Genomic DNA, 9,377 nt, shown 5'->3' on the forward strand with positions numbered 1-9,377 from the left:
CAATACAGCAATTAATTCACAAAATGCCATCAGGGGTCCATTCCAGAAAGCACTATTTGCAAAATATCCAGATCTATTAAATTGGAATTAAGAAAATTCCTGCCTGAATATTCTGTATGTAAACAGCTTTCTATTCCATTCCACCCAGCCAATGCCCTCAATTATCCTTAGCTTAGATGGATTTGGTCCATCTTATTATCGTCACATTGAATGGCTTGGAATGGCAGTAAGCTGTGCTTAGTATGCAATCGAAAGTCAAGTTTGAGGAACTCCTGCCTGATTTTCAACAGAACAGCCAATTGAATAGTTTGGCCAGGTTGGTCCTGCACTTGGATGTACACACTTTTCACCACAATTTCAAGGTTTATTCATTTGCGTTGACATGGATTTCAGCGATTTCAACGTTCACATAATTGATCTGCAAGTGTGATGTTAATGCACGAGGCCCGGGGTTTTCAACTAGTGTCTGGTTTTTGCAAGGCTGCATGAACTCGAGCCAAGCTGTGTACTCTTCCTGATCTCTAAAAGGTAGGCTGCAACTGCTCCGTATAGCCGCTGCTACAGTTGTGTTCAAGAAAATAGCAGTACAACATCAGTAACCTAATTAACCTCTGTTATTAGTAGTAGTGATATTTCTGCATGGTAAATACTTTACTTGTAGTAGTGTAATAGAAAAACAACAGACCCAACTGTCATTACATGCATGCTGCTTGTTCTGAGTAATTGACTCATTCATTGAAAGGGGCGTGTTCAAAATAATAGCAGTGTGGAGGTTAATTAGAGAATTAATTCATTCTGTGAAAAAACAGGTGTCATTAATTGTCCTTTATGAAGGAAGAAGGGAAGCAAATGTTTCACATATTGTTATAAAATATATTTCTTTCTGAATTGCTAAGTAAAATGGGCCGTTCCAAACACTGTTCGGAGGAACAACATGATTTGATTAAAAAGTTGATTGGAGAGGGGTAAACTTATAAAAAAGTGCAGGAAATTATAGGATGTTTTACAGTGTGGCAGAATAAAATTAGTATTACCAATTTATTTTAACACCTTTGCAAATCTAGAATTTATCATGCAACTCCGCTCACGTACTGTGTCAAGATACTTTGAAGTGTGTGCTCATGGTGTCAAATATGACAACTACAGTATGTGCAGAGATGTTGATCCCATCCACCACACTCTAGATCACAAAGATGGGACAACATTACAAATAATCACATTAGCATTACATTACATTAATGCCATTTGGCAGACGCTCTTATCTAGAGTGATGTACAGTTGATTACACTAAGCAGGAGACAATCCTCCCCTGGAGCAATGCCTTGCTTAAGGGCCTAACGGCTTGCGGGTCCCAGTCATGTACTTTAACCACTACGCTACAGGCCGCCCCACAGCACCTCTATACCAGCCCCACTATGGTGTTTCTCAGACTCCATGTTAAATCATTGTTTCTGCGTGTGGAAATGGCTTTTAAAGTTCACCATGGACGTGCATGGTTGGGTTTAACCCATTTTGAGCTGGATCAATCTGTATCACCTGATTTTGGATTCACTGTTTTGGAACTGTGAGACTTCTGGAATGGATGCCAGATATAGCCTGCTATCCTCAATTAGGCCATTTAGCGAGTAATAAAATAATTTTTATTTGTATCGGAATATTGTGCAGATTTTAGCAACATTATTTGTGGACACATGTAGACCTCATCCTTCTGTGCACTCCCACTTCTTAAGTGTACTTAATTATGTTATTAAATTATGATTCAAATGTATTTTTCCTAATTCAATTTATTTATTACTCAATGTGGAAAAAGTGTGTTATCTGCTAATTGATTAGTCACATTATGGCACACTTGTTCATCAAAGAAAACTAATAAAAACAGGTTGGCACCAATGATCAGTTTCACGTTTTGTGCCCCACCGATTTTCGGCTCACCAAATGCTGCTGGTCCCAATTTAGAAAGCTTGGTCCAAAGCTTCTTGCAATTTAGGGATTAGCACTAACTGACTTCAGTTTAGCGATAATAGGAATGCAGTGTAAATGGAAAACCAGTGCTGAATATTTTATCCACATTTTTTGTGCAGGACACACTCAAGGGATACCATTTAAGTGTGAAAAGTGCTGCATGTTATGCTAATAAGTGAAAATGACTATTTGGTGTCTTTTTTATGTATGTTTCTCTTGTGCACCTTTCCCCCCACCTTCCTCCTAGGGGATCACTGAAAACAAGATTGTGTCAGGCAGTGTTTCTCATGACCCCAATACAATGTTTGCCCTGAGCCAGCTGAGTCACGCCCACTCCCAGAATTCCCTGCACCGCAGTGTCAGTCAACTCATTGACACACAGGACAGGAAGTTTCTGATGGATGATGGGATATGGAGCCCTGTTGTACGGGGTCATGATAGTGGCCTGGTAAGACTGAATGATGCAAACCCATATCCTAGCTGTCAGGGCATGTATGCATGTATACAGCATGGGAGCCCCTCACAACACTTTTAAAAGACAACCTGGATAAACCCACTACTGTTATACAAAACCGGTTCTTAAGTGTGACAAATTCTGGTATGGATCAACACCCCTGGTCTTTGCTTTAAAATGTAATTGTTTTTTCTTCACAAACCAGCAATTATTTGCAAAACTTAATTTATATTTCAAATGAATGTATAATTTAATGTGAAGGAGTGTTGATTTGATTGTAGTTTGTGTATTACAGCCTCAGGCAGAAATTATACCCCTTTCTTCTTTGTATCCTTCCAGTTTATGGATGATGAGGAATTTGTGGACACAATCAAAGGGTTCAGCACAGTGCGAAAGGAGCACACCATGTTTACAGATACAAACTTGTAACCGCTGTAACCCCTCAGGCTTCTATGTACATTTGTCATGACAAAGACCACTTTTGTGAGATGACCCAACCAGCCCAGCAAGAGATGACCCACTACAAATAACATCTGGATCTCGGTCATCATGTTTAATTCGCCCATTTTTGTTCAGTAATATGGAGCATCTTTTACATATTGTTTTGGAGCCATTTAAAACCGACTGGGCTGGTATGAAGGCTCATGAAACAAAAAGACCAATTGAAGCTTTGTGGTTGATATAAATGCTATGGTTGTTAGAAAAAAGCACCTATGCGTAGTTGTTTAGCAGGGAGTCATATGAAATACTTCAGAGAAGGCTGTAATGCAATTGCATGATAGGAAATATGGACTGAACCTGGCTCCAACAAACAATTATTGTCATGCAAGAACCACAAAAATATTTGTTCTTAAATTACTCATAAGAATACATTCACCAATTTTCACTTATTTAGAATTTGTCTTTGGAACAAAAAAAGTGGTCCCGACCTACACCCAAAATATGTAGTCTTTCGCTTAGACTAATAGATGGTATACACTCACCGAGCACTTCATTAGGAACATTTTTACTTTATTACACCTCCTTATTAATGCAATTATCTAATCAGCCAATTGTATGGCAGCAGTGCAATGAATACAATCATGTAGATACGGATCAGGAGCTTCAGTTAATGTTCACATCAACCATCAGAATGGGAAAAGATTTTGATTTAAGTGACCGTGGAATGATTGTTGGTGGCAGACAGGGTGGTTTGACTATCTCAAAAACAGCTGATCTCCTGGGATTTTTACGCACACCAGTCTCTAGAGCAGGGGTCGGCAACCCTGGTCCTGGAGAGCTGCAGGGTATGCTGGCTTTCGTCTCCACCTTAAAATAAGCAACCGGTTCAGACCCAAGAAACCAGGTGAGGTGAGTTAACTGTATAATCAACGGCTTTCATTGATCAATTAATGCCAAGTAACAACGAAAGCCAGCACACCCTGTGGCTCTCAAGGACCTGGGTTGCTGACCCATACTCTAGAGTATACAAAGAATGGTGCAAAAATCTATTTCAGAGGAGAATGGCCATACTAGTCAAAGCTGACAGGAAGGTGATAGTAACGTGAATGATCATTACAACAGTTGTATGCAGAAGAGCATCTCTGAACATACAAAGCATGATAACTCTAAGTGGATAGGCCACAGTTTAAATACCTAATACAGGGGTCGGCAACCCTGGTCCTGGAGAGCCGCAGGGTGTGCTGGCTTTCGTTGTTGCTTGGCATTAATTGATCAATGAAAGCCGTTGATTACACGGTTAACTCACCTCACCTGGTTTCTTGGGTCTGAGTCGCTTGCTTATTTTAAGGTGGAGACGAAAGCCAGCACACCCTGCGGCTCTCCAGGACCAGGGTTGCCGACCCCTGACCTAATACATATCTATACCTAATAAAGTACTCGGTGAGTGTATATACATATATGTATACAGTAAATTCTTGATAAAAATAAACAACGTAATGTTAACTCCACTATATGATACAATGCACAAAATGGAGTAGTGAAAGTAGGCCAAAGTAGACATTAAGTAGCACCTTGTTACAATCAGCTCCCACCTCCCCTATTCCTGTTTTGAAGATGGAGGAAGACAAAAATCAACAAAGACCATAAAAATTTTTTAATGGTGGTTTAAACATTCACACATATTACTCAAATAACTTGTGAGTTATGATTTAGGGAAAATAAGCCTGTCTTCCTTTAGGCCCTATACATTATTAGAAACATGTTAACCAAAATGATAATTACAACATAAATATATGTATATCCATGCCCAACTTCATTGTTGGCGAGCCGGTTAGATCCGATGTCATGTTTGTAACATTAAAATAAAGAAACTCTGGGCAAACATATTTGTGTTTATTATTATGAGACTGGGTGAAAGTTATTGTGTACAACATGGAGGTTCTTTTTGTGTTGAAGAGTATCATTCACCTTTGTTTATTGATAGCTAAGAACATTACTGCACATCGAGCAGATTGACATATACCCTATCACAATCACAAGTAGCGATTACGTCAATATTTGCCTAATGTTAGTGTTTAATAGCATCTTGATCAAGTGTGTTACCCCTTTTATCTGAGTTTATCATTAAATGTAAAAAGGCAGATTTAAGGGAATGGCAACGGGGAATTGTTATTGAATTTTCACTGTGATAATGTGAGAATAAAGAGGGGAGCAGGACTGGAAATGTAACTGCCAAGTTCCTGTTTAATTTGACAAATTACCTCATGCTGCAAGAATGCCAGGGAAAAGATACTTGTGAGGGGGCAGCAGAGTTTCATATTGGCTTGTAACAGGCTGAGCAGTCATTTGTAGCAAGATTACCCATTATCCATTGTGGTTTAGGGTTTGTTTTCACATACATTACATTACATTATTGGCATTATCCAGAGCGACGTACAACAAAGTGCATACCCATAACCAGGGATAAGTGTGCTGAAAGACCCTAGAGGGAAGTACAATTTCAACTGCTACCTGTACAACAAAGATAAGGACGAGGGCCAATTTTTATTTATTTATTTTTTTATTTTTTTTTTGGAACAAAGAAACAAACAAACAGAGCAAAAGTGACCAAATTAATTATCCAAACACTGCTTACCTAGCCAACTAAAAATACCGATACACAAAGCAAGTCACAGAGACAACAATTAAGGTTCACAGGGAGGTAGGGAGGGATGGGGAGAGGTGCTGCTTGAAGAAGAGGTGCTGCTTGAAGAGGGGACCACCAGCAGGTGGAAAATGTGAGCACTCTACTCCACAACTGTTGTGAGCCCACCCTTGCCTGCATGATGGACATGTTCTATGAATGTGAATGTTATTGAATGTATATGTTATAACAGTGCTTGTTATTGATCCTGGGTCATTGTTAGATTTTTGTTGCAAACCATGTCCAAGCAATTTCACATTACATAACAAAATGTTAAACATACATATTGTCAGAAAATTGATGGATTTATTTTTATTAACCTCTTTTAGGATTTGAAAAAAATAGAGGAATTTGAAATAGTTTTTTGTTCAGCTCACGTTTGATAAATGAGGCCCAGTGTTTCCGAAGTCTTACTTTGACAATATGATGACAATTTAGCCACATTATCTTACATTTTAAATTACTATTTTCTGGTCCAAATAAAATAAAAATGTTTAAACTTTATCCAGATTAGATTCATCCGAAGATTTGGTGTCTTTGTTGTTACCCAACAGATATATTATCTATTTTAAGATAGATAATTTAAAAATTTAAAAATAAGCAGGAAGAACTTATAAACTACTTCCTGCTTGAAATGATTGTACAAAGAAATGGGAACTGTGACAGGTTTGACCTACCAGGCACTCTCTTACACCTTTTGAATGTCCCAATTACTTTTTGTCTAAGGTGTTACTCGTTTATAGTTACTCATAGCTAAAATGTTAGCTTTAAATAAATTATCATATTTGTGTGCAGATGTCTGTGGTGTTACTGTCTTTGGTGTTACCGCTCTACTAGCAGCAGAACTAGTAGCCAGAAGTAGTGCATGAGAACTCTGTCCTGATGCATTATGTAGTGCCTAAGATCCTTCTTTGTTTCTTTTTCCTGGGTCACTTTTTCCAGGTTAACAATGCTAAATGACCAATTATTTTATAGTGGCCACATTTTTCAAGCTATTCACTCGATTTGAGTTTTGTCTTGTACAGTGTGGCCTTTGATCGATAACATGATTCAAGGCCAAATGCAATGTTTGGAATTAATTTGTTCTTTAAATGGAGACACCTGTAAGGGTCAATTTCATTGGCTCACACTAGGTGGTTGCTAATGTGTTGCTAGGTCATTGCTATGGTATTGCTAGGTGGCCATTTGGACAAAGTGTTGAACGAAATCTTCATAAGACTCATGCTTCATCAAGTTCAACTTCATTCACTCCATTCAAGTTTTGTCTTGTACAATGTGGAATTGACAGGTGGTTGATAGGTGGTTGCGAAGGTGTTGCTAGGTGGTTGCACATGTGTTGCTACATGGTTGCTAGTGTGTTATGAAGTCATTGCTAAGGTGTTGCTAGGTGGTTGCTAAGGTGGGTTAGTTGGTTGCTAGGGTGTTGCTATGTGGTTGATAAGGTGTGTTAGGTGGTTGCTACATGGTTGCGTGGGTGTTGCTAGGGTGTTACTAGGTGGTTGCTAAGGTGTTGCTAGGTAGTTGCTAGGGTGTTACAAGTTGGTTGCTAAGGTGTTGCTAGGTGGTTGCTGAGGTGTTGCTAGGTGGTTTCTAGGGAGTTGCTAAGTGGTTGCTGAGGTGTTGCAAGGTGGTTGCTGAGTTGTTGCTACATGGTTGCTAGTGTGTTGCTAAATCATTGCTAGGGTGTTGCTAGGTTGTTGCTAAGGTGTGTGAGCTGGTTGCTATGGCATTGCTCGGGTGCTGCTAGGTGGTTGCTAAGGTGTGTTAGGTGGTTCCTATGGTGTTGCTTGGTGGTTGCTAGGTGAATTAATATCAATGTGAATTAACATGAATTAAACCCTGCAATTTGTTTTCTATTGAGGGGGCTGAAGTATGTTTTTTTGCACTTCCACTGCAAAGTGACTTTGAGACTGTATCTCAGTAAAAAGTGTTATACAAATAAAATGTAGCCAAATTCAACTTCATTCTGACAGATTCACGGATATAGGCTACACTTCTCATTTACCAGTGCTGGCTTATCAGTGTTAGTTTCTATAATTGGTTCATAACTTAAATCCATTAAAATTGTATTTGTTTGAATTCATTTAATATATTTTAATTGGTTATTTCAAAGCCAGTGGAACACTGGAATTTAGTTATGAAATATGTTCTCCCCACCCCATTGTGTTACATTACATTATTAGCATTTGGCAGACGCTCTTATCCAGAGAGACGTACAGTTGATTAGACTAGCAGGAGACATTACATTATTGCCATTTTGGCAGACGCTCTTATCCAGAGCGACATACAGCTGATTAGACTAAGCAGGAGACAATCCTCCCCTGGAACAATGCAGGGTTAAGAGCCTTGCTCAAGGGCCCAACAGCTGTGCGGATCTTATTGTGGCTATACTGGGGATCGAACCACCGACCTTGCGTATCCCAGTCATGTACCTTAACCACTACGCTACAGGCTGCCCCTGCATAATAGCCTATAAGGCTACATAATTAATGAGGGCATAGTATTTTCATATACACTCAGTGAGCACTTTATTAGGTATTTATTAGACTTGTTTTTTTTTTTTGCACCATTCTTTGCAAACTCTAGAGCAGGGATGGGCAATTCCAGTCCTGGGGGGCCGGTGTGTATGCAGGTTTTTGTTTCCAGTTTATTTATTTTGTTAGTTTATTTTGTAAGCGGCTGCTTACCTGTGTTCTGTTCGGAACACAGTGATTCTAAGTTAGGCTGCAGCCTACATGACAAAAATGATTTCAGCTACAGTACCTAGCCCATCTCCTCCTTCCATGGCCTTTTCCAAATACAGTAGTGTGCAATGATGATTATACACCACCACGTTTGTCTAAAAGGGTTTTATGGGAGCCTATGCCTAAATCCAAACACTCCTGGACATTGAGAAGACTTGAGATGTCTGATAAAAATAAAGAGACAAAGAATTGATGCATTTGTGAGTATGCATGTTCATGTTACAGAATTGTGCAGGTAGGCTAGAGAGAGGATTGAAATCCACTGTTAGCACTAGCATCAGTGGCTAGCTAACGTTTAGCTAAAGTTAAATACAAACATGAGTAAGCTAGCTAAATGACCTGAGGAAGGTGCCTACTAAAGCTGATGTTTTATTCATTATATTAGACCGCGGTTTCTCAGCTCATTGCCATCACTGAACATGGGCGTCTGCAACGAGAAGAGGGGTTGAGAATCGGGTGTATATGCTTGAAAATGGTCTAGACTTCATTCCAGGAGTTACTACATCTGCATTTGGAGTCTGTTATTATCTTTCAACATGAGGACCAAAGAAGTGTCAATGCCAGTAAAGCAGGCCATCATTAGGCTGAAAATCCGAATAGATCAATCCAAGACATACCCAAAAGATTTGGTGTGTCAAAATGAATTGTTTGGTACATTGTTAAGAAGCAAGAACGCACTGGTGAGCAATGGCTAACGACCTGGTAGACCACAGAAGCCCAGTGTAGTGGAAGCCAGAAAAATCCCTTTGTAACTCTTTTACAGATCACAAACACTCCCCTGGATGTAAGCATAACCTCAAAGGGTTCAACATAAGCTGAAAACCCCCAAGCCGTGGTAGCGTAATAGGCTAAGATGCAGTGGACTTGCAGTTGTAGTTCATTGCAGTTACACACAGTGGAGCGAGTTGAACAGGAGTTGAAGAGGGTTGCAGTATATGCCTGGCTGAGCATCACCAGGAATGATATCCAGCATCCGGTGATGTCTATGGGTCAGAGACTACAGACAATCATTGATTGCAAAGGATTTGCGACAAAGTATTGAATATGATGACTTTATTAGTTTGTGTTAACTTGTCCAATTATTTTTGTCCCC

General features: G+C 39.4%; 1 long non-coding RNA gene across 1 annotated transcript; it reads left to right on the top strand.

Annotated features, from left to right (window-relative positions):
• The first annotated feature begins 220 nt into the window (after positions 1-220).
• On the top strand, positions 221-3,661 carry LOC133127913 (uncharacterized). The gene is made up of 3 exons (XR_009708686.1): positions 221-528; positions 2,210-2,410; positions 2,756-3,661. It is a non-coding gene; the product is annotated as an uncharacterized LOC133127913 (long non-coding RNA).
• The last annotated feature ends 5,716 nt before the right edge of the window (positions 3,662-9,377 follow it).

The sequence above is a fragment of the Conger conger genome, chromosome 5, assembly GCF_963514075.1.
Source record: "Conger conger chromosome 5, fConCon1.1, whole genome shotgun sequence".
NCBI lineage: Eukaryota > Metazoa > Chordata > Actinopteri > Anguilliformes > Congridae > Conger > Conger conger.